At 35.7% G+C, this 16,399-nt stretch overlaps 1 protein-coding gene across 9 annotated transcripts in view; it reads left to right on the forward strand.

Annotated features, from left to right (window-relative positions):
- The window catches only part of BTRC (beta-transducin repeat containing E3 ubiquitin protein ligase), a 193,104-nt gene that overhangs the window by 74,571 nt on the left and 102,134 nt on the right, over positions 1-16,399 (forward strand). Inside the window, exon 1 of one of the 9 annotated variants that reach the window (XM_032281366.1) lies at positions 14,424-15,070. The exons of the other annotated variants lie outside the window; for them this stretch is intronic. The gene's annotated coding sequence lies outside the window, so the exon portion shown is untranslated. Of the gene's footprint in view, positions 1-14,423; positions 15,071-16,399 lie in introns of those variants that run through there. 9 annotated transcript variants of the gene reach the window in all.

Consider the following 16,399-nt stretch of genomic DNA (forward strand, 5'->3'; position numbering starts at 1 on the left):
TTTTTTTTTTTTTTTTTTAAGGTTTTTTTTGCATATGTTTTGTAAGCAGCAAGTTTTTTTGTATAAAAGTTCCGTGTCTCTCGCTACTTCTGCTGCTGTTTCTAGACTGAGCATTACATTTCCTGGTCAACCCGATGATTAAATGTTGTATTTTTAAAAAAAGTGCATGTGTAAAACGTTGGAAATATATTAAAGATTGTTTCTTTTAAAAAGAATGTAATTATGGATTTTAAAAATATTTTAGCCAATGTTGAAATCTGTTGATCATCTTCTGCCTTTACAACTTTTACATACATTCAGTAAGAAAAGTAGAGATGACCTGGCTGCGCGCGATGGCTCATACCTGTAATCTCAGCACTTTGGGAGATTGAGGCAGGCGGATCACGTCAGGACACGTCAGGAGAGCGGGACCATCCTGGCTAACAGAGTGAAACCCGTCTCCGCTAAAAATACAAAAAATTAGCCAGGCGGGGTGGCACGTACCTGTAGTCCCAGCTACTCAGGAGGCTGAGGTTGGAGAATCGCTTGAACCCAGGAGGCGGAGGTTGCAGTGAGCCAAGATTGCACCACTGCACTCCATCGTGGGTGACAGAGTAAGACTACGTCTCAAAAAAAAAAAAAGAGAAAAGTAGAGATGACCTGAATTTGCTACATTTTATCTTATTCTGGAAATAGTCTTATTTGGAAATAGTCTGCCTATAGAAGTGATATCTTAGGCTGATTTGTCTTTCCAGATGCCTGCTTGGTTACTTAAATAATTATTTCAAGTTTTGAAATAACAGACTCTTTTATTGCTGAGTATTTTGATTTGTCTGTGGTACAGCTAATACTCATTTACAGGTTAAAATGAGACATTATCTGATATTTTGAGTAAACCAAATTCTCTTATTATGAGACAGTCAGATTTCCTTAAATTTTTTCTTTTAATTTTTTATGATAGGTCCTAAAAATTAAACTCTTCATTCTAGATAAAGGGTTTATTGCTTTATTTTTTTGTTTTGTTTTGTTTTGAATAATGTTGGATTTTTCCTAATTGACCTAACTTCCACAGTACCTCTAATGGCAGAAGGGAGATACAAATAACTTTGGGGGCCTGATGTTGCCCCAGTTTAAGAAGCACAAACCAAAAGGTTGGAATTGATGAAAACCTTAAAGAGGTGATGGGAACTTCTGCGGATGACTGTCCTTATGAGACAAATTCTGGCTGTGGGAAGTTAAGACACACCTGTATTCTCTGGAGTCTGGAGAAATACTGTTACTTTCTTTATACTATGAGATTACCTTCTTGTTATTGCCATCTATCTTTGTGCCGAGTAGAGGCCATTGTACCACAGGAGTTCTTTTTGTGCTATTCAGGAATCATTATTGGACGTTTTGTGACTGCCACAACTATTTGTACCATCTTTCACTATTGTTCTGCTTTATAGGGTAGTGTTTTGTTGTTTGTAAACTTGGTATTTTATGTCTACTGCCAAGCTACAGAATCTTAGTAGATAGCATTCAGAGAACTCTTTCCCTTGTCATTTTTCATGAAGAGAGAAGCCCAGGTTATTTACAGATGACTCATTGAGGGAAAACAACAACAACAACAATCTCTTGACCGTGTGGCTGTTTAGGTATATAAAAACTGCAGTACTTTACCATTGGGAGCTGATACTCATGAGTTTGTTCTTCCTGGGAGTGATGTTGAGTAGTTGTGAGCTTTTCTAAGCTTATTCTCAGTCCTCTGAAGAACAAGGCTATTATATTGAAATAGTTATTTGGGCTTTGGGATGCAGTACATCACAATGAAACAGGATTTTGGAGTGCGCTTTCTCCTGCTGGGTTATCTGTCATCTGCCTTTTAAAGTTCTCAGGTGCACCGTTCTAATCCTCCAGACCTTTGTTGCAAACCTATTATCTGTGGCTTGGTATGAATTAAATTGGAATTCTGTGTCCCGTAAAATTGACATGAAGAAAAAGAGTATTCATTTTCATACTTGATTCTTTAACAAAAAATTCAAGTTTTAGCCTGATTGGGTCTAACTTTCTACGTGTGTTGGATTAGATGGTCTTAAACAGAAGAGAAAGAATAACAGTCAAAGTAATCTCATTTTATGTTTTTATGTTTCACACATACACATACATATATACTACATTATGTCAAATTAGTAAATACAAAGCTTTTGTATATGAACGTAACTTTTATATTTAAAAGAAAGTACATGATTAGTTTTACCAGAATATACTTGCTATTGTTCGTTGTAGCTTCTACCCTTTATATGAGCCATTGTTCGGGGGAGTACCTCTGTTGTTACTGGTAATAAACTATAAGGGAAATTTTAATATAAGAGCATATTTCCCCTAGATTTTAAAAAAGCAGGTCATTATTTATATCAGCTGCAGCACAGTGCAATCTTTTTGGGGAGAATTGGTAAAATGAGGATAAAATGAATATAGGATTCCAGCAGCTTGAAAATAACATAGTATTTGACCAAAATCTCTTTTGTATTTCCTACTCTGGTTCAATTCCAGTAGTCCTGGAAATGTGCCTATGGACTATTTACAGTGAGATTATAAAACTGAATCATGATTTTGGTGACTAGAAGCCAGAGCATGTGGCTATAGCACCCCAGCTGGCAGTAAGCTCTCCCTAGGTTTATGAATGTAGTTAGATGGTCCCCAACTGTTTACAAGACAGCAGAGGTGAGATTTTTGATTGACAAGTCAGAAATGCATTAGATCATTCTCTCTGCCAGTCTCTGGTTCATGCTGTTAAAAATGTCAGCCTCCAAGTTTGAATGGCAGCCTGAGGGGCCTTAGAAGCTTTTTGTTTTCTGAGATGGAAACACAAATTGGATGTGTGCCTGAGCGCTTCATCCTGGGCTGTAATTTCATCTTTTAGCTAAGAACCACAAGGTACACGAGCAAAGCACCCTGTAAACAATAATACTGTGGAAAAAAAATAAACAAGGTCGTGTTTCTGGTACGTTGATCCGATGGTGTCCTGACCTCTATCACGTTGAACATCTCCAGTCTGATTGCTGTTCCCTTTGGCATTACAATGAGAGAAAGAGAGACTGACATAGGAAGAAAAGATTTAAAGTTGCAGTATCGTTGCACATTCCTTGTATTGGCTATGAAATATTGAACTGTCAGAATGTGACACTTGGTTTTTTAAGCAACCTTTCTTGTTTGAGGTGTTTGCAGTTCATTCCTTTTTCCCCCATTTGTCTGCTTTCATTGATAGTGTTGGAAGTAGTTGCCTTAAATGCATGAAAAGGGACAGTGTTAAAGAGAAGTGATGCTGATGGAGCCAAACAAACTTAACCCTGGAAAATAAATGTAGGCTGTGGGCAAAGGAGATAAATTTGGGTTAGTTAGTGTATTATTAATAGTGGGATTTATGGAACACCCTATAATAAGGAAGAATCAGGTTAGGTCCCAGTTCTGTTTTTGTGGAGGCAGGAAGTTGGGAAGGTGGTATTGGGTAAAGAGATCCATTGAGATAGTTTATTAAACTGATAGTCTACTATATGGCAGTATTGCCAGGCCAATCGAAATTCACCCAGCTATTTTATTTATTGCTCTGATTATCCAATGTCTTCAACAAGTGGTGAAATTATAGAAGACTTTAAAATTTTGGAAAGAAAATTTGATGTGGAAAGTTTGTGTTTATAGTAAGAAAGTTCATTAATAGGTAATATGGAAGAAACATTGTGCTTATATTAGTCCAACTTATGGCACATGAATAGAAAATCTTCCTTGAAAAAGCCACCATATATTTTTGGAAAATATTTTGTAATAATAGAATGAGTTTTCTATTATGTTTTAAATTACATCTTTTTTTTTCAAGCTATGAGTAGGAATTTGTAAATTACAGTACATCTTAAAACAGCATATCTATTTGAAAAAACTTTTTTCTTCTAAGGAAGCACTGTTGATGTATGCCCTCATTTTCATCCATTTTTGGGCATAGAATTTGTTAGTAAAGTTTTAACTGAGAATGACCTTTATGCAGTTCTTCTGGAGTATTGAAAGGAGTTTGTATTGAAAAGTACTTCAGTGGCTGTGCACTGTGGCTCAAACCTGTAATCCCAACACTTTGGGAGACTGAAGTCGGTGGATCACTTGATTGAGCTCAGGAGTTCCAGACCAGCCTGGGCAACATGGTGAAACCTCGTCTTTACCAAAAATACAAAAAATTAGCCAGGCATGGTGGCACTGGTCTGTGGTCCCAGCTACTTGGGAGGCTGAGGTGGGAGGATTACTTGAGCCTTGAAGGTTGAGGTTGCAGTGAGCTGAGATCATAAGACTGCTCTCCAGCCTGGGTTGACAGAGTGAGACTCTATCTTTAAAAAAAAAAAAAAAGCAACTATTTAGCTTAGCCCTCTCCTCTGCAGATATGAAAGGCAAGAGCTGTTTTGCATCAGTCCAGTGAACTGCACTGGAAAAATGGTGTTGGTAATTCCTGCTTTGAGGTCATGCTAGAAAGAGAGGAGATAATACTTGTAAAATCTAAGTCCTGCTCCTTTGTATCCAGATTTTTGTCCTTAAAAATACTGTGCTCAGAAAGTAATACCAAAGGGAGGGATATTAAGAACTAGTTATTGTTGTTTTTAAGTATTGCTCTGAATTTTTAAAGCATAAACATTGATGTAGATTTGCATTTAAGCTATGAGAACCCACTGTCTTGACTCAGTGGGGGAGTTTTCAAAAATCATTCTTGTAGAAATTGATTTCTCATTGGCTGATTTCTACAGGATGAATGAAAACAAACCATTTTTTGCAATCTTAGAAGAATAAGAGGAATGCAAGTATTTAACAAATGAGACTGAAATGTGCTTTTATGGAGTTTTCTAAATCTAGTACAAAGAAACTATACAAAATTTCTTCTTCTTTCGTGTATTATGCATCAATACAGTGAAAATGCCTCACAGTTTATGGGCTTTTTAAACCACACCTCCATGATTAGCTTTATTATTTAAAGCTTTATTTATTGATTAGCTTTATTATTTAAACTCCAGGCTTGCCTCATGAGCAAATGTCAGTGTATTTATAGAACCATAGAATTTAAGCATTGGACCAGATATCAGAGGACCATCTAGTCACATACATCTCATAACACAGGAATCCTTTATGAAATGTGTTTGGCAGGGAGTCATCTAATCCCTACCAGCTCACCACCATCATTGGTGAATTGAACGTCTTGAAGGATCTTGCTTTCTACTTTGTTGATTCTATTAGAAAGTTTTTTCTTGGCCGGGCATGGTAGCTCAGGCCTATAATCCCAGCACTTTAGGAGGCTGAAGCAGGCAGACTGCCTGAGCTCTGGAGTTCAAGATTAGGCTGGGCAGCATGGTAAAACCCCGTCTCCACTAAAAAATCCAAAAGATTAGCCAGGCTGGTGGCATGGGCCTATAGTCTCAGCTACTGGGGAGGCTGAGGCACAAGAATTGCTTGAACCTCGAGACAGAGGTTGCAGTCAGCCAAGATCGTGCCACTGTATTCCAGCCTGGGGTACAACAGTGAGACTCTGTCTCAAAAAAAAAAAAAGTTTTTATCAAGAAGGAACTAGACTTTTTGTTCACCCACTGATTCTAATTTTTCCTTCTGTAGTAATATAATTTTTATCTTTTTCACATATTTGTGTGTTTGAGGATAGCTATCATGTTGCTTATATCTTCTGTTCCCCAGGTTGAATGTTTCTTTTCTGGTTCTGTTAGTGTTTCTTTAGAAAACTGTCAATAATCATTCCTTTCATTTTCATAACCCATTCTGGCGTTATCCTGCTTGTCCTTCCTCGTGAATACATCCCACATTTGATAGTGTCTTCATTACATTGTGGCATGCGTAACTAGAGGCAGTGCTGAAAAAAATCTGCAATAATATAGTGTGTAAAGAAAGCTGGGCTGGGTGCGGTGGCTCACGCCTGTAATTCCAGCACTTTGGGAGGCCGAGGTGGTTGGATCACTTGAGTCCAAGAGTTTGAGACCAGCCCAGCCAACATGGTGAAACCTCGTCTCTACTAAAAATACAAAAATTAGCTGGTCATGGTGGTATATGCCTATAATCCCAGTTACTTGGGAAGCTGATGCATGTGAATCACCTGAACCTGGGAGGCAGAGGTTGCAGTGAACCGTGATCACATCCACTGCATTGCAGCCTGGGCGACAGAGTGAGACTTTGTCTTTAAAAAAAAAAAAAAAAAAAAGTGTAATAAGGCAGAATACAGTGTAAACACATCTTGTTTTGAACACAACTTGAATAATGTAATTACTGCCTAAGATAGCACATACCTCTTTGTTGTGAATGACGGAAAAATTTCCAGGAACTTAGCCTGGGTTTGTTTCCTCATCTTTTCTTTGAAGCCAGAAAAGCATATGTAAGCACTTTGACAAATGACATAATGTAGTTGCATATCAGAGTGGTACAGGTATTTTAAACCTAGTCCCAGTTCCTGAAGATGGTGAACATCTGCTTAGAGGTACTGTAGAGCTCCACAATGCACTAATTGAATTACTCTTTTCTGGAGTTGCTGGCTGCACTAATTGAATTAGAATCTGTGTGTGTGTGTATAACTGAGATAATCCCAACCTTAACGGGAGAGACTATGAGAGACATGACTGATGGTGTGTACTGTGCTGCTATCTAATGGCAGCCTGTGGAACTACTACATGGTCTCCAGGGAAGAGAAAATACAGTGTGACCTCAGTCTAACCCCATCCAGTTTAGTTCAAAAGGTCCCAGGATGTATTTTTGTAATTCTAAATTGAAAAGAAAAGAATGTGATAAATTTTTTTATTAAAAATTAAGGTGTATTTTATTAGGCATAAAGTTTTTTGAGTACTAAGTTGCAAATATTCAACTGATTTAAAAATTTCTTTTAATCAGTGAAAAAAAAAAGTTGGTGAATCATCTTTTTTCTCATTTTGCCCTTCAGTGACACAAACATAAAAAGAAATTAACATTTTTTAAATATCTTAGCATCATAGAAAGGATAAATGATACAGGGCTTGTTCATATTTTTAAATACAACTTTGTTTCTGGTTAGAAATACTGAGGTCAGTCAGTTTAAAGGTGTTATCAGATTTTGCTTGTATGTGATTATCCTTATGTAAAATGAAAAATTGTTATAGAGAAAAATGTTTAGTCATAGTAGTATTAAAGCAAGTTGTGAAGATCGCTATTGTTCTACTTAATAGTTTAAAAATTAACTTTACCACAAATTTGGTTAAGTTTTAAACCCTCCTAAGTGAAGTCAGTGATTTTGTTCCTTTAAAAGAAAAAAAAAGAATCCTAGTCACAATGTAATGATTTTTGTAAACATCATGCAAACGTAGTCCTGTGCAACATTAAAAGCAAATACATTGAGGACAACTCAACATGAAATGTATTTTGATTCAGTTTAACTCTAGGCATTCTAACTCGTAAAAATGGCCCTTAACAGAAAAATACATGTGTATCATCACTTGATTTATGGAATGTGTATGTGTGCATATAAAACCAGTTCAGTAATAGAAAAGTGCTATTGGTTACTGTTCTGAGCATTTAAAATGATCACTCTCCATTTGATCACATTAAATATAAAGAAACAAGTATATAGCATAGAAAAGTTTTCATTTCTTCTATGTAATCTTTATTATTAAAATGTTTTTATATACCCTTATTTTGTAGGCCGATTTGTTTTTCATTGTGAGATTGAGGTACTTAGATTTCTTATACAAATAGCTCTCACTAAAATGACTAGCACATATAATTTGTACTTTTTGTATTGTCCTTAGGGGCATTTTACTGATTTAGAAAATCCTTTTTGGGCCGGGCGCGGTGGCTCACGCCTGTAATCCCAGCACTTTGGGAGGCCGAGGCGGGTGGATCACGAGGTCAAGAGATCGAGACCATCCTGGTCAAAATGGTGAAACCCCGTCTCTACTAAAAAATACAAAAAATTAGCTGGGCATGGTGGCACGTGCCTGTAATCCCAGCTACTCAGGAGGCTGAGGCAGGAGAATTGCCTGAACCCAGGAGGCGGAGGTTGCGGTGAGCCGAGATCGCGCCATTGCACTCCAGCCTGGGTAACAAGAGCGAAACTCCGTCTCAAAAAAAAATAAAAAAATAAAAAAATAAAAAAAATAAAAAAATAAAAAAAAAGAAAATCCTTTTGACATCATATAGATGTAAGGCTTTACAGATAACATGGCCTTCACAACTAGCCAGAACACCATTCAGTTCACGTAGAGTATCTTTTATTTGCCAATTACTGTACAAAGTATTTGGCATAAATTAAGATTCAGACTCTATCCTCAAGGAGCTTATAGTTATTTGTTATACATGTATTAAGTACTTATGTACCAGTCATTATGTATTGGACCAGCAGTCATATTTTTTTTTTCCCATTTATTGATCTAGAGGTCTGGCCTAGTAGCAGTCCTAAGGAAATGGCATACTTATGTTCATATCAGATATATCTCATCTCAACAAAAAAGTGATAATGTATATTTCAGACTAGTCTATGTTTTAAATGGTTTTCTCTCTGCATTTACGTACCTTCTAAGAGAATAGTGATGTTTGTGATAGCGCTACATGTAGCTTAAAAAGAGATGATTATATTTGTTACAGTGCCTCCTACTGGTAGATCATAGATTTTCAATCCTTGTTATCTTCAGAATTGGTAGTTCCCACTAATGATTTGGTAGTTAGTTTGGGGCTTCTACTGAGGATATAACTGAGAAAGAGTCTGTTGCATACAAGGTATAAAGTGTTTCTTTAAACAGTGTATTTCTAGAACCTAAATTGTCCTGGGACCAGCTCTTGATATAAAAATTCATAGAAACCTGTTTTTCACAGAGTGTGGTAACTCCTTGCCATAGTGCTGTAGTGTTAAAATTCACATTGGCCAGGTTGTTCTGTAAATTAAACACTGACAGCTACCCTCAGGGGAACAGCCAATGTATTTATGATGATGTGCTGATTACACAAAATACACTGCAAGCAGAAAACAGCTGCAGAGAATAAACCTCTTAAAAGAATACAATTACAAATAGCACCCTCAGTATTTCTGGTGGTGAGTGTAGAATACAGCATGCTAATGTGGGTTTCTTACTTAGTCTGCCTGAAAACAAAAAATCTGAAGGAGATAAGTTAAATTATGGTTGAATGCACATGTGGTGCCAGGATAGCAGTGAACAAATTTCCTTTCTGAAGAGCATGGCTGTAAGTGCACAGATTTCAGGTGTAGAGTAGCCTAACTACCCTCCCCCATTCTGTTAGTAGGTTTTATTAGTGGGTTTCTCATATATGGTAGGGCATGGCCTTGAGGTTATAGGGGTTCTAGACATTTGAAAGATATTACACAATGAATGGGGCAGAAGGGTAGCTAAATTTTGGTTACCAATTTCTGGTAAAAACTCGATATGTTAGGATTTAGTTATCAATATTTCATTTGAAGATACAGCTATATATTTTCAATGTTATTAATGGCATTGAAGATGTGTGCCCTTGGAATTAATAAAAGGAGTCATGACTCTGTGGTAAGATCTTTCTGATTTCTTAGATTCGGTTTTTCAGGAATAATTGTGTTGTAGGATATTGGAATAGTGAGGTGATTGTATATTTGTAGGAATATCAGCTCTCAAATATGTCCCTTTTGATTCCTACATCTTACAGGTAAGAAGATTAGAAAACATTTTAGTTTTCTCTGTTTGAGATTCTCTCTGTTAGAGCTTAGGGTCAGTATCTATAAAATATATTTCAACTGCTGAGCATGCTAGCTTCTGTTTAAATCAGTAGAAAATATGTTGATCTTTCAAGACATAAATTTACTCAAGCCAACTGTAAGGTATAGCAGAGGGACATAGTGATTGGAAACAGTTCACTTCACCCGCCTGAAACTAAGAATCAACTCTTCAGTATATGGATCACTGGTATGTAATAATCGACTATTATTGGTCTGTCTGTTGGTCTCTTTTAAAATCGGTTTGGAACCTCCTGGAGTTATTTTCTTGCTCTACTGACATCAATCCCATGTGGCAGAGGAGTTGTGTATAATCGCTTTGGTTTAATCAATAGAATAATTGATAAACCAGATAAGATTTAAACTGATTATAGCCCCAACAGAATTCCCCAGAGGCCTTGGACTCTCTTAATTTTGACATGTGTGTTGTGTACCCTGAGGATGAAGTGCAGTTTGAATTATCTGCTTTTATTTGCTTAATGACGGGGAGGGTGTTAAAGTCAAATGTTTAATTAACCCAGCAATGGGCTGCGTTGTCACTTACACACAGCTGATTGAGATATCTCATGGAGAATACTGAATAGGAATGATAATGTGGCACTGGGACGGAAGATTGCTTTTTCAATCCATTTGCTGGGTCACTGCTTTGAATGTCTTATTGGATGAAAGGCATTCAGCCTGGAGAAAAAATTCAGCATTTAAGTACATTTTTGTTCTCTTCTCGCCTCTAACCCACTCCCCCTGCTCAGAAGTTAACTAAAACAGATATGTTCTAGGTTTAATAAGCCATCCATGTACTAGAGATCAGGATAGCCAGTAGCCTCAAGCTACATAATTTCCTGTAGAAACAGAAAAATCCTACTAGCCTCTAAGGTATTCTAAATGTGATCTCTTTTGTCCCTCATATCCTGTGTCCCTTGCCATTATTGTGAGGTTGTCTTTCGTTACTTGTCTCTTGCCTTTTTCTGTATTGTTTGCTAGATCTGCAGCTACCTCTAGGGCCAAAGGCAGACCTTTTCTTCCTAAAGAAGCAAATAATCCAGTACATTTTTGCTATTTGATACAACTGGCTTCTATTTGATTATAATTCTGACTAAGTATTTTAGTGAGACTGTTGAACTATTTAGAGAGATGAAAATTTGAGGCATTATAGATTCTTGCTTTTTTGGCTACTGCTATTATATAAACAGTTGATGCTGTGTATATTTTATTTTGTTGAGAGGCACTTTGCTTTCTGTATGGACTACAAAACTAGGCCAGGAAAGATTCTAATATTCAACACCATCAAAAATGCAGTCTAGGCAACTGGAGTTTTAATGACTTGCTGCCCACAAAAAATCCCTGACTAGCTTTATAATCAAATGTAAAAATTCATTGAAGGCATATGAGCAAAACATAAAAAAAAAATTAACCGTGTCTTTCCTTCTCTGTAGTTCTTATGTTTCTTCCCTCTATCCCCCAAAGATCTAAACCAGGAATTTACTAATTTTTTTTTGTTTCCTTTAGTCATTTGTATTCCAGAGACCACAATAGGGAGAAGGATACGAGATTGATTTTTTTATGTGTGTCCTCTTGAAAGCAGAGTCTGGGGCATGAATACTGTGGGGGGCGGTTACAAAGCAATAGAAGCATGCAGCTAGTGTTCAGGCGCAGGTTGGACTTTTGCAGGTCAAGGCAGACCAGACAGAGTAGCTTATCTTGAGGGACACAAGTAATAGACCAAATATAGAGCAGCTATTTCAGGAATCATGTAGGTCATTTAATTATCCATTATGATTGAGTGGCTAATGCTCTTTTGGCAATTACATGACCTCTGTTATTCTTGAAACCTATCCAGGCCCTCATGGGTTGAATGACCCACAAGTCAGTGCTCTCAGACTTCATTCCACTCAGAAGGAAAGGAGATGTTGGGAACCACTGGCATTTAGAAATGCCCATGCTTTCTTTACTGACCGCTACCCAGAATGTCCTTTGTACAGCAGTGTTAGGCAACTAGTTTTGAAGTCAACTATTCTTTCATTGTGTATAGGAGCAAAAGGTGTATTATACACTTGTTTCCACAAGAGCGTATTTCGGCAGGAGATACTTTAATACCACAATTAGCTATTATGGTATTCACAAATTCTGTACTGCAAGAACAACTACTATAATATTAAAATTAATGTTTGATATCTGTCAAACCAATTATATATTACCAAACTCTGAAGTTCGTGGTGTTTTCCATTCCATAATGCAACAAGTGCTATTGATGATAGCTAATAACAGATATTAGTATATTAGTAATAATTACTAATAGTAATTATAGTGACTGATATTAGTAATAACAATATGCCATTGATAGCTAATAGCAGATTTTAAAATATCATTCATTAAAATTAGCTCAATTTGATTTTCAGTGCTACAGTGATTATTAAATAAAATAAAAAGACCACTTTAAAATTAGGTTCTGATCAAAGACAAAATAATTTGGAAACATTTTGATTATCACTTTTTTCTTTAATAAACAAAGTATTATTAATATTTCCAAAGAAAACAATTTCTGCTAAAATATAGTAAATTTTTCTATAATTTAGTGACTTGTGAAATAATTTTGAGAAAAGCAAATGTACATGTCTTGTGATTCTTTAAATTGAGGATAGTTATGGTGTGGAAAGTAATGACAGCATAATCAAATTAATTGTAGGATTTGTCAGAAGTGCACAAAATTCTGCTTAGTTAGCAAAGTAGATTAGAGGTATATAGCCATTCTGTAGCATTCCAATAATTTAAGACCTAGGCTTAAGAGAAATAATTTTGTTATCCTTTAAGCAGAAATTATTTGCATTGCTGTAGAAAAAAGCAGTTTCTTCTATTGGAGAAAAAACATCTTTTAAAATTTTGTTACTTACCCATCAAAGAGCATTGCTTTAAAACAACAACTAAAAACAAAAACAAAAAACAACAAGTTTGTTTATCCCTGGAGTAGTAAAATTAGCCATCTTCCCCAATAAATTTATTAAATTACCCCTGGTAGAACTCCAGACTAATCTATTTTGGTTTTATTTTTATTTTGTTGTTTGGTGATGTTAACAAATGAAAAATTGAAGACCTACATTCATGTTTATAACCTTTGACCCTTCAGAAATAGAAGACTTCTCACTCAAATTTTAAATCCTTAGGCCAATACTACCTTAGGGTCTGGCTACTTAGAGACTCATGAGAATACAGTTAATCTGAGTTACATTTGCTGTTTTCTGTTTAAAAACATATTTTCTCTCATTCTAGTTTTTTCATTTCTGAGGTAGAGATGAACAGAAAATACAAAGCAGGATTTACAGCAATAGTTACAGATTAAACTCAGGCATCCCCAGTAAGGAGTATAATTAGTCTACTTACCATTTTAAGAGGAAAGCAAGGGATATAATGTATAGTGTGTGGTTTTTTTTTTTTCTTCCCCTATGTTACTTTTTAAGGCATACCCTTCAAAGTCTATGCTAAGACATGTTTTTCAGCCTTGGGAACCAAAAATTTATAGAAATAGGTGAGAGGAATGGTATTTGTAATTTTAAAGACCCAGAGAGACATTAAGGCAGTATCACTAGTGGGGAAGAATAATAATAAGCCTATATAATAATTTCTTAATAATAAAGAAAAGATGATGAAACAAGAGTCAGTCCGTATTAGAGATATACACCTACATACAGATCTTAATCTAGCCCAGTCTAGCTTTCAGAAATGTAGTTTATTTACTTGAGATGGTTTTATATCTGGGGATATTAGCTTTTATCAAGTTTAAAGGAATCTTAAATTTCTTTCAAGATATTGTTGAATTATAATAAAATGGTAACACCAAAGTAAGGAAGATATCCAAGGGGATGAAAGTCATTTAGCAAAAAGCAACAAAAAACCGGAAACAAGGGTGACAGAAAAAAAATGTCATCAGAGAGAAAGAATTTTGGCATATATCCCAAGGGTTCTATAGTTCTCAATTCTATTTTGAGAAAAATATATATATATACATAAGAAAATCTACAGAGGTCTTTGAGTTACAAAAATAATCAGATGTCCTTATTGGTAGAAGCAAGTGTTTGCCTCTTAATTTACACAAAACTATGTGCAAAGGATTTCTGGATGAAATAAATATTTTTGTAAATATGGCAGAAAGGAAAATCATGGCATGAAAAAATCTGTCCAAAACACATAATGTAAAGGTAATGTCTTAAAGAGGAAAGCTTTTTTTTTTTTTTTTTTTTGGGGTTCATATAGATTTAAAGGTAAAAATTAAGTGAAGATAGTTATATTTTTATTTACATGATAAGTATGCTTGGCTTTTTATTATGTATGTCTTTCTATCTCAAATCCCCCTGGCGAATTTTAACTTTACCTTGCTTATTTCATTACTTTGTACATTGTTGTTGTATTTTGAACAGTGTATGAACATATGTATGAATTGCTTTTTTTTCCTGAAATAATGATTGTCCTTTTAGTTCCATCAAGGAAAAAACAACCTACAGTAGTATGAGATGCCTGCTTGCAAGCCAATTTGGGATTTTAAAATATTAACCCACATTTTAATAAATAGATGGAGGTTTGTAATTGTATTTGTACATTAAGCAGGATAAAAATGTAAAAAAAAATCTACTTGAAAGGGTAAGGTAGGAAGTTTGTTTTTAAATCAAGGCTTTAGCGCCAAAAAAAAAAAAAAAAACAACACCTTAAAGTTTAAATGGACTATTCTGATGTGGAGCATATTACCATAATTACAAACTCTTTTATATGCTCATAGTCATTGCTAAGTTGATGTTCAAACCTTTGATTAAGAAGTCACAAAGCTGAATGTGTTCAGACAGCTGTGTAATATGGCTCCTATTCACAAAACACAGATAACTGTTTTAGTCCCCCACCTTTTTTGGTCCCCACATTTATTGCCACAAATTTGTCTTTCTCCCATAGCTAGACTTTTAATTAATGGTGAAATAATAAAATGTTGTATTGTGATATTTTTGGTGACTTGAAAGTTAACAGAAAGCAACACTGCTCATTCATGCCCTTGCTTTGTCACTCCCTGGTGCAGTTCATCTCTTCTATCCTTTTTATCAGAGTATCTCAGTGCTTAGTTGAGCTTGTTTATCTTAAAAGAGCAGGAGGCAGGCTTTTAGGGTGTAAGCTACATGTTCCAGTATAACAGGCACCAATGCTGTTTGACTTGAAAAACATTTGATCTCTTACATTAACAGCCCATGTCACTGTAATAGATACTACAGCCGGGTTGTTCAGTTTTCTATTATTTTAGCTTCGAAATAGCTGTTAGTGCTGCCCCAAAATCTTCGTGTATAAAATTGTATATTGGCTGTCCCCCAGGACTCGTAAGTAAACAAGGTGATATGTGTGGCCAGAGGGAGGATATTTGTTGGCTTTGTTTTTTAAATAATAACTGATCCTATCTAAAGATGTTTTTTGTCTGATACCTGATAGTGTGCTGCATGATGTTGCTTATGTAAATTTGGAGACCTAGCAATATTTTAAGGAAAATTTTTGTTACTAATGTATGTACTTAATAACCATTAATTATGAACTTTCATTTTTTTCCTCTGATAATGAAACATTTAGTTTTTATGAAGCTTAACTTCAGAGATCCTGCACAATTTTCCTAAGTATAGCAGTTTGCACAGCAGTTGTTGAAAATGGGCAAGCAAGAATTTAAAGGGGATCTTTGTTAGACTTAAAATATTATTTTACTTAAAAATATTTAGTTGCTGGTATAATTTCTGTGCTAGGAATAGTTTGACAGTTGTAATCAGGTAGCAGTATTAAAAGAATAGAAAACAAAATTCATAAAACCAGATTGACGTTTTCCTCCGCTTTAAGAGTACCTCTCTTTTTAATAGTGGTAGAATGACAGCAGATAATTTTAATCTTTCCTTCCTCTATTTTCAAGAATCTAATTTTTCTCATTCTTATTTTTTTCTGATATAACATTACCAGGCCACCCAGTTACTTTCTTCAAATTGAACCTAAATTATATACATCGGCTAGAACAAGCATAATTGGTTGAAAGGCAGCCATCTATCTAGGGAGTTCGTCTAAATACTGAATGTGTCATGCGCTTTGACATGACATATCTGTAATCTCTGAATACGGAAAGCACTTTCTGTGTTAGCTGTAGGTGTTAAAGCAGTAGTGTGTTTTAAGAATGTGTGCTGTGCAAATTCTGGCTTGTGAGGTAATGACAAGTGTTTGCCTGCATAGACAATATATTTTTCCCCGGGTCCCCACACACCTAGTTTCCCTCAAGCTCATCATCTCTGTCAGGTTAATCAATAGGCACCGTATGGCAGAGGGTCAGTAATCAGTGTCATCGTGCCTTTAAATCGTGTTGAAAATTTGCTTAAAGCCTGGGCCAATTAACATCGAGATGATGAATGGATGGGAAGATGGGAAGAGCCTGCCGCTCAGGGGCTTTGTGAGGAGGAGATGCTCAGCTGTTGAGCAGCAGACACCAGCGAATAAAATCAGCCATTCATGTGAGCTCAGTCCACCCACTCTTAATGATAATGTCAATCTAGCAAAATATATACACATTGGAGTTGTCACGAGTTCATAAATCAAAGGAGTTTGTCAAAGGCATTCAGATTAACGAGGCAGCAGCAATAACAAGTCAAATTTGCATAGAGAATTGCTTGAATCTCAGTAAATTATGATCCTGTT

The sequence above is a fragment of the Sapajus apella genome, unplaced genomic scaffold, assembly GCF_009761245.1.
Source record: "Sapajus apella isolate SASKATOON/1434 unplaced genomic scaffold, GSC_monkey_1.0 scaffold13, whole genome shotgun sequence".
Lineage (NCBI taxonomy): Eukaryota > Metazoa > Chordata > Mammalia > Primates > Cebidae > Sapajus > Sapajus apella.